This window comes from Pan paniscus, chromosome 21 (assembly GCF_029289425.2).
Source record: "Pan paniscus chromosome 21, NHGRI_mPanPan1-v2.0_pri, whole genome shotgun sequence".
In the NCBI taxonomy this organism is placed as follows: domain Eukaryota; kingdom Metazoa; phylum Chordata; class Mammalia; order Primates; family Hominidae; genus Pan; species Pan paniscus.
The window spans coordinates 43,162,682-43,175,227 of record NC_073270.2 but is presented as its reverse complement, the minus strand read 5'-3'; the positions used below and the strand labels follow the sequence as shown (position 1 = coordinate 43,175,227).

Below are 12,546 nucleotides of genomic sequence, written 5' to 3'. Positions count from 1 at the left end.
GGAGAAGGGTGGCCCGAGAGGTAGAATCAAGGAAAGAAAGGGGCTGAGAAGCCAGGAGAGACCCCCAGCATCAGAGGCCATCAATGGAGAGAAAATGGGCTGTGGGGTTTGGAGGCCTCTCTTCTCCCCATTGGCAGGTACAGAGCAGCTGCAGGGGTGAGCAGGATGGGAGGGAGGGAGTGGCCACAGCCAGGGATGAGAGTTCCCACCCGGCTGGTCTGGGATGAAAGAAGGCATAGGAGGAAGAAGGGAACAGGTCAAGGGAGAAGGAAGGACTCCTGGGTAGGAGTGGGGTGAGCTTGCCCACCTGCTGAAACAGCGCAGGAGAGGGTCTACGGGAGGGGACAGCTGTTGCCAGGGCAAAGGCACTGCCTGGGAGCACAGAGAGGATCAGAGGAGAAGATGGGAGAGAGCCCTTAGAGGAGGAAGTGGCCCTGGGCTGGAAGTGGGAGGCAGGCAGAGGGCATGGGGCCTGCCTGTTTTCAGTCCTGGATTTGGGAAAACGGGGAAAACACAGAGCCTGTGGAGGACTTAGTGAGTCAATGCTGTTGGCAGGGTCTTCAGTGGGCTACATGGTTGAAAGCGCGCTGCTTCAGCAGAGAGATCTAGCGTGGGCCCAGAGACGTGGACATCTCTCCCTTTCACACACCACACACACTGTGAGGCACAGTGACACAAACACATGGGTGGCACCTATCACCCCATATTTTCATTGCAGATGATGAGTCTGCTTCCTCATGGACACAGATGCACCAGGATGTCTCCTGGGCTCTGGGAGCTGTGTGTTTTGTTCAGCAGAACATCCAGTAGGTGTTCAGTGTATGCTTGTTGGATGGATGGATGGATGAATGGGTGGGTGATAGATGGGTAGATGATGGATGGATGGATAGATGAATGGGTGGATAGATGAATGGATGGGTAGATGGATAGAAATGATGGATGGATACATAAAAAATGAATGGGAGGAAGGATGGAAAGAAAGGAGGGAAGAAGGAAGGAAGGAAGGAAAGAAAGGAGGGAAGAAGGAAGGAAGGAAGGAAGGAAAATAGATGGATGTGTGGGTGGATGAATGGAAGAAGTAGTTACACAGGCCTATGGTCCAGGCATGAGATGCTAAGGCCTGCTGTGGCCAGGGCTGAGGCGTTGGGTTAGGGTCTTGAACAGCCCCTTGGAGGAAGATTCAGCAGCAGGAAGGGGAGACAGATGTGCCATGGGTGACAGGAGAGGGAGGTGTCAGAGATAACTCCTGGCAGCTGAGATAACTCCTGGCAGGTGGTGATGCTCAGTGCTGAGACCAGGAAGTGTGTGGCTGGCCCTGGGAGGTGATGGGTTGGAATGTGAAGATGACTTGTGGGTGAGAAGCTCTGGGTCCATATTGGTTTCAAGTCTGATTCTGCATTTGAGGGCAGAGTTCGGATGGCAAGTGAGGGATAGCGGTGTCAGCCAGAAGAGTGGGACCAGGACAAGGAGTGGGGCCTGACCTTGGAGGACAGGAGGAGGAGATGGAGTCGAGAAGGAGAGGGGAGGACATAACAGATCGTAGCCTGGAGCTCAGTGAGCACTGTGCATGCAGAGGGATGGGGGCAGGCTGGGCCGGGGTGTTTGCAGCTAGCTCGTCTGTAATAGTGATCATGGGGAAGCAGCTACATGCCCATCCACAGAGTGGCATCAACCACCATTCACCTGGCCTCCGCACTACCATGCAGCAGAGATTCTGAGTCCTGGAAGCCATCTGTGATCCGCTGTTGTGCAGAAAAGCCCACCACAGAGCAGGTGTGCCTGGTTCAATATGATTCTCATTTGACATCAAAACCAAAGCCAGCACCACCCACAGGACTTGCCTTTTTTCGTGAGAAAATATCATATACAGAGAGTGGAATGATTCTCCCAAATCAATACTGAGATTACTTCGGGGGAGCAGTATTTGTACCCTGGGCTAGATGGGATGGGAAGTGGACAAGAACACCAGTCTTATGTACAACACTTTGATTTTTGTTTTTTACAAAGACAGTGGGTCCGTGAATGACTTGTGTAATTAAAAATTAATTTTACAGCCAGGTGCTGTGGCTCATGCCCCTGTGGTCCCAGCACTTTGGGAGGCTGAGACAGGAGGATCACTTGAGGGCCAGGAGTTCAAGACCAGCCTGGACAACATAGCATGACCTCATCTCTACAAAAAAATTTTTAAAAATCAGCTGGGTGTACTCTCTCCTCTCGCTGCCCAAGATGCCGAAAGGAAAGAAGGCCGGGGGATGAAGGTGGCTCCAGCCCCTGCTGTCGTGAAGAAGCAGGAGGCCAAGAAAGTGGTGAATCCCCTGTTTGAGAAAAGACCTAAGAATTTTGGCGTTGGACAGGACATCCAGCCCAAAAGAGACCTCACCCGCTTTGTGAAATGGCCCCGCTGTATCAGGTTGCAGCATCAGAGAGCCTTCCTCTATAAACGGCTGAAAGTGCCTCCTGCAATTAACCAGTTCACCCAGGCCCTGGACCGCCAAACTGCTACTCAGCTGCTTGAGCTGGCCCACAAGTACAGACCAGAGACAAAGCAAGAGAAGAAGCAGAGGCTCTTGGCCCAGGCCGAGGAGAAAACTGCTGGCAAAGGGGACATCTCCACTAAGAGACTACCTGTCCTTCAAGCAGGAGTTAACACCCAGTAACCACCTTGGTGGAGAATAAGAAAGCTCAGCTGGTGGTGACTGCACACGATGTGGATTCCATCAAGCTGGTTGTCTTCTTGCCTGCCCTGTGTCATAAAATGGGAGTCCCTTACTGCATTATCAAGGGGAAGGCAAGACTGGGGCGTCTAGTCCACAGGAAGACCTGTGCCACTGTCGCCTTCACACAGGTTAACTGGGAAGACAAAAGTGCTTTGGCTAAGCTGGTGGAAGCTATAAGGACCAATTACAATGAGAGATACGATGAGATCCACCATCACTGGGGAGGCAATGTCCTGGGTCCCGAGTCTGTGGCTCGCATCGCCAAGCTTAAAAAGGTAAACGCTAAAGAACTTGCCACTAAACTGGGTTAAATGTACACTGTTGAGTTTTCTGTACATAAAAATAATTAAAATGATACAAATTTTGCTTCAAAAAAATTAGCTGGGCATAGTGGCACATACCTGTGGTCCCAGTTACTCAGGAGGCTGAAGTGGGAAGATCGCTTGAGCCCAGGAGTTAGAGGCTGCAGTGAGCTATGATTGTGCCACTGCACTCCAGCCTGGGCAACAGAGCAAGACCCTGTCTCAAAAGAAAATGAATGTTATAAAGGGTGAGAGGAGAGGCGGCAAAGGAGGAGCAAAAGAGACTAGTAGAAAGACACACCTTCCATTTGTCCATCCTCCTCTCCAACCTGAGACCCAAAAGGAAGCCAGGTGCAGATCCTCTTCCCAGGAAGCTCCATGTCTGAGCGAAGAGAAAGATGCCCTCATACCCATGCCCAGGGGCTCCTGGAAGACAGGAGTCAGCCAGCAAAGGCCTCTGTGGGGACGACCCAGGGCCTCATTGTCCTCATCGCACCTGCCAGTTGTACACTGTCCTCCCACCCAGTTTCCTCACTCTTATCTAGTTTGGATTCCACAGTCCCTCTCTCTTTGTTGTTGAACTTGCAAAGCCTCAGCTCTTCAACTGCACAGACTTTGATTCTCCACTTATTCTCAGCCTCCTTTGTTTTTTTCAATGATGCCTTATTCTTAATACGTGGAGGGGGAAGGAAGAAGAAGGAGGCCAGAGGTGGAGTAGGAGGACGTACCTGTAGGGTGGTCATAGGGAGACTCCGTCTCCACCCCAGGCAGATGGGAGCTTACGTCTGGACTTTACTGTGTGCAAAAAGGCATGGATAGTAAGCCACCCTGTTTCCCAGAGAAAACTGCCCCAGCAGAAAAGGCAGAACAGGAAGAAGCGGCAGGAAGTTCAGGCCTGGGGCTCTGGACCTTGCCTGAGCCTGGTGGTGGGTTCAGAGCCAGCCACAGGTAGCCATAGAGAAGTGGGGCTGTGGAGAAAACAGCAGAGCTTAGGATTCCCTCCCCAGCACTTCTGTGCACAGGAGTTGGTGGGGGGCAGGGCAGGAAGGAGACGTTAACAGAAGGCCAAGATCTCAAGAGAATTTCTCCCTGAACTCTGGGCTTCTGCAGGGCATAGCCTGGGGTTTGGGCGTCTGTGTCATAATCAGAGCACCTAGGAAGTGTCCAACTGATGTTTGGTGGTGGAGGGATGGATGTTGGAGGGATGGATGGATGGATGTGGTTCAGGCACTAGATTCTTACATCTGGGCTGAGGCAGGGGCTGAGGGGATGGAGAGGGATTATCTACCTGCCCTTTCGAGGGAGATGTGGCAGGAAGAGGGGACAGATGGACCATGAAGACAGGGATAAGAGCAGCCAGAGGTGACTTGGTGCTCCTGGCTGCTGAGCCCTGGGTGGCAGAGATGCTCAGTGCCAAGGAGAATGGAGATAGAGCACCTCTGGTGGGTACAAAAACAATGCGATGGCTTGAGCTGGGCAGAGCTTCGTCAAGCTTGAGCCTATGTCTTAAGGGGAAGGGAAAGGGTCTGGGCTGCATGAGGGGCCGAGGGGGTGGTGTCAGCACAGAAAGCCGTGGGTGAGCACATCCAGGGAATGTTTGCAGAGAAAGCAGAAGACTCCAGATAGGCCTTGGGGCCCCATGGTGTGAGAACAGACGGAGGGGGAGTTAGGGAAGTAGAGGAGGAGAGACAGGACAGACAGACCACCCTTGGCACTGAACTAACTAAGCAGTTTATAGACAAATAAAAGAGCAGGAGACAAACAGCAAGGAGAGTGACAGAGAGGGTGGGGGGGCAACTCTAGTCACGCCTCAGAGCAAGAGATGAGACCCACATGTGTGTTCACAACGGTGACTGGAGAGGAAAAAGGACATGGGTCCTGGCACTCAGTAGCTGCTGTGTTTGTGGATGGATGGATGGATGGATGGATGGATGGATGGATGGATGGATGGATGGATAATGAATGAATGGATGGAGAGATGGATGGATGGATGAATGAATGGATGGGAGAACAGATGGAGAGATGGATGGATGGATGATGAATGGATGGATGGATGGTTGGATGGATGATAGATAATGGATAAATGAATGGATGAATAGATGGAGTGGAAGGATGGGTGGATGGATGGAGTAATTCAGGGAGTAAGAATAAAATCAGATAAAAGAGCCAGGAAGAAAAAGACTCCTATGTGACCACTTTGCTGGTCATCATTGTGATAACCAAAATTTCCTCTGGGAAAGGGGGTGGAAACTAGGATCAGGAAAATCAATAAGAAATTTAGAACTTTAGAGCAAAACTCCACAAGCCCCAGAAAAGAGAGAGCTGCAGGGGAAAGTCAGCCAGCACACGCACAAAGCACACACACACACACACACACACACACACAGAGATACACTGCAAGAATGACGCACAGCCTCAGAGCAAAATTCAATAACTCTCCTCTAGAGAGAGGGAAAGAGCAGAGATGAGCAAGACAAAGTCAGATACAGGAAGAGAAGGGGGAGTAGACGTCAATAAGAAAGTTGAAAACAAGAGGGGGCGTGAGCCATGCCAGCAGGCAGTGGGGGTGGCAGGCAGAGGCCCAGCATGGGTTCACAGGGGAACCAAACCCTCCAAAAGGTGTGCCACTCCACACATGGCACCTGGGAGGGGATCCATGCACTTTGGCTGGATGGATGTGTGGATGGGGATGATGGGTGGATGAAGTAACCCAGAGACTGGAAACAAAACCTGATAAAGGGCTTGGAGAGAGAAAGTTCTAGATGCCCTCTACTTCCCCTGTCCCTTTCACCCTTCTCCTTTGCTCTAGGAGGCTGATGACACCCTTCAGGGAGGTGCCCTGCCCTCTGGCTTCCAGCTGGGCTTGGCCAGTGAGATGGCCAGCAGGAGATGATGGGGGAGGAGAATGAGATAAGGATGCTTATCCCCCTGGGTCACCTCAGTCTGGGTGGTCCCTCTCCTAGAGGTCTCAGCTCCCAGCAAGGCAGCCCCTCTAGGTGACAGTTTGCCTCCAGGGCCTGGTCACTCATTACTTCCACCCTTCACCCCTTAGGGAGTAGGGGGTGGTCACAGCCTCACAACTATTAGCTCTAGGTTTCTGCAAAATCCCACATCCTGCAATATAGCACCTTTGTAAACAAACTCGCCTCAGATTTTCCTAAATTTAAGTGTTCCATCCCTTTCCTGTTAGGACCCTGACTAACACAAACCCACAGTGAAAAAAATAGACAACACAAACACACACACCCCATGCTGGGACACATAAAGCGACAGCAACATCTAGAAAGAACAGGGAGGGATGAGAAGCTGAGAGGGAACAAGAAAGAAAAGGAGACAGAAAGAGTAACCCAGGGCCCCAGGAGGCGGAAGGGAGAACGCACTAATGGGACGGGGAAACAGGGACACAGGTGTTCGTGGCAACCTCATTTTAATTACAAAAGAGTAGAAACCATCTAAATGCCCATTACCAGAAGAACGGCCAATAAACCATGACAGCTCTGCCTGCTGGAATACTATGCAGCTGACAAAAAGGCAGATGGACAGCTTTATATATTGAGATGGAAGGAGATCCCCAAAATATGTCAAGTCAAAGTCCCACTGAAGAGCAATATTCATAGCTCAATGCAATTTCTATGAGGAAAAAATGCCCTAAGCCAAAACCTACCAAAAAATCAGATTCTATAGGGGAAAAATATACATTTTTATGTTTAAAAATATGTATGTAGTATAGAATGATTCCTGCTAAAGTAAGAACTGGTTTTCCCCAGAGGAAATGGCTAGAGAACAGGATGGGATGAGTGAGTGTCAAAGGAGACCTTTAATCTTATTTGTAATACTTTACTATTTATGCAAAGATGATGTGGTCATGTGTCACTTAAGTAATTAAATATTCATATTTTTTTCAAGACAGGCTCTTGCTCTGTCACCCAGGCTGGAGTGCAGTGGTGAGATCACAGCTCACTGCAGCCTCGTCGAACTCCTGGGCTCTGGTGATCCTCTTGCCTCAGCCTCCCTGGTAGCTGGGACTATAGGCACATATACCACCACACCCAGCAAATTTTCTGATTTTTTTTTGTAGAGACGAGGTTTCACAATAAGCATTAATTTTTTGAAAGAGAAAGAGAACAAGAGAGTTAAAGGAAGAGAAGAGATCCTCTAGAAAGACACAACTTTCATCCATCTGTCTGTCTGTCCTCCCCTCCAGCCAGCCTCTCCTCCATGCTGAGCACCAGACATGCAGACTCTTCTTAAGAAGCTCAAAGAAAGATGTCCAAACCTAGCCGTTCCTGAGGGTCCCAGTGCCCTTGGGGGGCAGGGGAGCTTCTCCAGGGGAAGGTTCAGCAGGGCTCTCTGTGGGGAGGACACAGGAAGGAGCCCTGTGGAGGCCATGGCCAGGGGAACAGCCCCTCAGGGCAATGGATGTGGGGGTCCCAGCTCAGCAGGAAGAGTTGGCCACAGACACAGTCAAGGTGTGAATGGACCCTATGGCCTGAGAGGGGTGGAACCGACCCACAGAAGAGTTTGTGCAGCAGGTTGGGGAAGGCAGGGCCTGGCCTGGGGAGCGCTACGACGCAGCAGATCACAGAGCAAGAGGATTCCACCAAAGCAAACAGGAGAGGTGGCAGGACAGACCCTCACTGTCCCAGGAGCTTAGGGAGGAGAGGGATCCTGGTCCTGGCACCTTGACCAGGACCCCTCATGAACGAGGGGAGAGGAGGAGATAAAAGATCCTATTCCATTTGGCAAACAGGTCAGTGGAGGCCCCAGGTGAGCCCCATGGTGGGCTCAAGGTTGGGGCAGGTGGTGGTCACAGAGGGCCAGGGAGGGAAGAGGAGAAAGAGCCTGAAGTTCCATCTCAAACTCCTCTGTGGACGGAGGAGAGAGCAGATGAGAGGGAGATGGGAACAAAAAGTCAGCGGGGGGAAGTGAACAAGTTTGCCTCTGAAAAACCCAGGAGAGGGGAACATGGCGTTGCCAGGGCAACCACACGAATGGGGTAATGGAGAGGAGTGAAGGGAAGACGGGGTGGGAGTGTGGCTTAGAGGAGGCAAACCTGAAAGGTGGGGGCAGTAGAGGGGAAGGGCGCCCGGACTCGAGTGCCCAGGGATGGTGAAGGGGAGCACAGGGGAAGGATTGGGAAGTCAAGGATTTCTCCCTGGGCTTAGAGAGTTTGTGATGCCGGTGGGACGTCCAGGAGGTGGGGGCAGGTAAGAAGATGTTTAGATGCGTAGGCCTGGGGTGTATGTAGGGGGGCCTGGGTGGACACAGAGGCAAGAGGAGGGAATCTCAGAAGCCCCACAGGTGGGCGGCCTGGCCCGGGGAGGGGGTATGCGTGGAGGGGCGCAGATGGAAGAGAACACAGCCCAGGGCTGGCTGATGCTGGAGGGGTGAGGGAGGAACGGGTGTGGAGAAGTGGGCTATGCAGAAAGACACCACACGCACACATACACACAACACACAACACAACACACATACAACACACACATGCACATGTACACGCACAACGCACACACACATAACACAATACACACAACACACACCCACATGCACACACACATTACACACACACCCTGAGTGTGATGCTCGGTGACCCAACCCAGTCTTCTTGTGATATAACAACCGGTGTGTCTGCCCTGGACTCCAAGTTTCTTCAGGACACAGCCTGGGTGGGACTCCGGGCTCTTCAACCTCAGCAGCGCACACACAGATGTTCAATTCACGTTTGTTGAATGACTACTGGATAGATGGGTGGGCAGACACAGACAGATGAAGCAGGACAGGAAAGGTGGGAACCAACCTTGACCTTGTGTATACACTCATGCGCACACTGCAGGAATGATGCACAAACAGCCCAATTCAACAAGCTCCCCTGGAGAGTTGGAGGAGCGAGGCTGAGGGAGCAGGAGACAGAGGCACCGAGAGAGGGGGTGGTGCATCAGAGAAAAGTTTGAAAAGTCAAGGAAGGGGAGCAGAAGCCTGGGGAGGCAGACAGGCGGAGGAGCAGGCGCGCAGCCCACCCGCCGGCTCCCAGGAGGCGCTCACGTGCTTTTGTTAGGTGGGTGGTGAACGCCGCAGCACAGAGAGGGCAACCAAGCCTGAGAAAGGCCTCAGGGGGGAAAGCCCCCAGGGCGACGCAGATGCCCAATGACTCCCACACCTGCCCTTCCCGCCCCACCGGCCCCCCTCCTCCTCCCTGCTCTGGGCTGGGGAGGCTGAGCCCCGTGGATGAGCCTTGGGCCTACAGCTTCGCGCTGGACCTGGCCACTGGGGAACCCCAGCAGGAGAGTGGAGGGAAGAGGGAGGGAGATCAGCATGTCTGCTCCCCTAGAGCTCAGGCTGCTGTGCCCTCTGCTCTCAGCTGCCCTCTCAGCTGCCTTCTGGAAACTTCTCCTCCCTGGTTCCTTCGGATTCACTGGAAATCACAAGTTCGCTGCTCTCCTGGCTCCTGCACCCCCTCCCTCAGCACCTTTGTAAACAGACCCTCCTGAGGCTTCCTAGATTGGAGGGAGACATCTGTTTCCTGTTGGGGCCTGAATGAAGATAGGAGCAGGGGTCAAAGGGCACCTCAGTCCTACATGGAAGGCTTCAGTTTTTTACAAATACAGTGGGTCCTTATAGCATGTGTTGAGTTAAAAAATGATTTTCCAAAAGGAGATGGGAAGCAACAAGGGGAGAAAGAGTAAGAGGGTAGAAGAGCAGAGCTCGCAGATGCCCCGTCTGTCCTCATCTCCACACTTCCCTCAGTGCCAAGACCCTGAGAGAGGTCACACCCAGGCCCCACAGAGCCCGTGGCCTGGCGGGGACAAGGATGACCACAAGCCTGGTGCTGAGTGCTCCCAGGGGAGTGCTCCCTGCATCCAGGAGGGCCCAAGGGAAGGCTCAGCGGGAGCTTCTCTGGGGAGGACAAGGGCCCTCTGGGGAGGACAAGGTCCCAGGCCTTCTTCTTTACCATGGTGGGGCGTGGGAGAAGGGGATGGAACCTGGTGGCCACTCCACATGGAGCCTCCCCGTCAGGCTGATGACATCTGGGCTCTGCAGAGAGGGCCAGAGTGGAGCCTGGCCAGGGTCAGCCTTGGAAGGGCAGGAAAGTGCTGGGGAGCAGGCAGGGCAGGGCCCTGGAGCACCGGAGTCCCACGCAGCTGGCAGGAGAAACCCTTCAAAGGAATGGAGGAGGCCCAACTGAGAGGTGCGGGAAAGTCTGGCCTCTGTGTCTGGGGCCCAGGGAGAGGCTGCTGTCCAGAAGCCAGCACTGGCCTCCATGGGGCAGGGGAGCGAAGAATGGATAGGCTGCAGGTTTGTCAAGGAGCAGGTAGGCAGACTTGCGGGGCACTATGAGGGGCTTAGGGCAGGGGTCCTCAGTTGCAGAGGGGAAGGCAGAGAAACCTCCAGGCCTAATACTCCCTCCCCAGCTCATCTGTGGCCAAACAGGAGGGAGCCTATGAGTCTCACCCCCACCTCCACCACCTCATCTACCTGCTGAGAGGGCCATGGGGAAGAGAGAGCGTCAGGTGGGGGTGGGAGTGAGATTTTGCGGAAAAGATTGTGAAGACCTGGGGCACATTAGAGGTAGGGCAGGGAGAGGGGAGGGGTGGCCAGACAGCTGGGTCTGGGAGTGGGGGTGGGGGTAGGAGGATGGAGAGTTTGATCCTGGCTCAGGGAGTCTGTGAAGCTGGTGGAACCAGTGAACAGAGCAGGGGAGAGAATAGTGAACATGTGATGTCTGGGGCTTGAGCTGAAGAGCCGTGATGGGAGGACACTGAGGTGAGGCAGTTTGTGGCAGGGCCTTTGAATTCCCAGGAGTGGACAAGCAGGGAGATCTCAGGGAGGGAGAGAAGCAGAAGGGGGAGGCGCAGCTGCAGAGGTGTCTGCGCTAGAGCAAGGAGGAGGCAAAGGGGCTGGAGAAGTAGCCAGGAGTGACCCCACCCATGCACACATGCACCCACACACATACACACATGCGCACACACACATGCACACGCAGGTGCACACTCATATGTATACACATATGCACACACGCACACACGCACACATGTGCACATGCACACACACTGTGATTTGCAGCGTGACATAAAGTCTTAGGAAGCCTCCATCAGCCATCTTTTAGTGCAGGCATAACTGCTCTGTATTCTCCCTGGACTCTGAGCTCCCACAGGCCATGGCCTAAGGCTTTGTGGCCTGTGACCCCAGCGAATACCCAGTGGGTGCTCAGTGCAAGTCTGTTAATGGATGGATGAAAGGATGGACGATGAGGGGATAGGTAATGGGGGAATGGATGATGGGTGGACAGAAGATGGGGGGATGAATAATGGGAGGATGGATGATGGGGGATGGATGGGTAATGGGGGAGATGCATGATGGGGGGGTGGATGGATGACGGATGGATGGATGATGGGGGATGGATGGATGATGGGGACATGGATGGATGATGGGGGGTGAATGGATGATGGGGATGGATGGATAATGGGGGATGGATGGATGGTAGAGGATGGATGGATAATGGGGGATGGATGATGGGGGATGGATGGATGGGGATGGATGGATGATGGGGACATGGATGGATGATGGGGACATGGATGGATGATGGGGGATGAATGGATAATGGAGGGATAGATGGATGGATGCTCCTGGCATCACAAACCTGACAACTGGGCTATGTCAGGGGCTGAAGTGATCGGAGTGGGGAGGGGGCTGCTTAGCCACCCCTTGGAGAGAGACTTGAAAGGAAAAGAGGACAGATGGGTAGTGGGCAGCAGGAGGGAGTGGAATCAGAGATGACTCGTGCTCCTGGCTGTGAAACCCCAGGTGGTGGTGAAGCTCAGTGCCAATGAGAACTGAGTGAGAAACGCATTTGGAGGATGGGGACAGGATGTGCTGGGCTTGAGTGAAAGAGCCCAGTCTGTGTGAGCCACGATTCACTGGCAGGATGAGGAGAGAACAAGTAGGGTCTGGGCTGCAGGGGATGCTGGGGTGTCAATGCAAAGAATGACTCTGTGAACCTCAGGGAGCTGGTGAAAAGCTGGGGAGGGAATGATCCAGGACAGGGACCTGGGGCCCCAAGATGTGAGGGTAGGTAAAGCAGGAGGAGTCAGGAAGGAAAGAAAGAGACAGGACAAACAGGCAGACCCTGGTCCTGGCTCAACAAGTATGGTGTGTTGGATGTATGGACTAGCAGATGGATGAAGAATCACTGAGAAAAACAGAGAGGATGGAATCCAATGAAGACCAACATATGTACACATGTGCATGCACACACAGCAAGACCTGGAGAAAGTGGGAAACTTTATGAGCTTGAGAAAAAGAGAGGGAGCTAGGAGGAAGCTGTGCGCACGCATGTGTGTGTGCACACACATACAAACACACACACAGCAGGAAGGATGCACCAACTCAGAGCAAAATTAAATAACACTTCTTGAGAGAGTGGGAAAAAAACACACTGAGCCAGGAGACCAAGACAGAAGCTGGATGAGCAAGATGATGTGTACATTCAAAAAATTAGAGCATGGGAAGTAGAGCGAGGTGGGGTCTTC

General features: G+C 53.1%; 1 pseudogene; it reads left to right on the top strand.

The window, feature by feature from the left end:
* The first annotated feature begins 434 nt into the window (after positions 1 to 434).
* LOC129394911 (large ribosomal subunit protein eL8-like) lies at positions 435 to 3,028 on the top strand (annotated as a pseudogene).
* Positions 3,029 to 12,546: the final 9,518 nt, after the last annotated feature.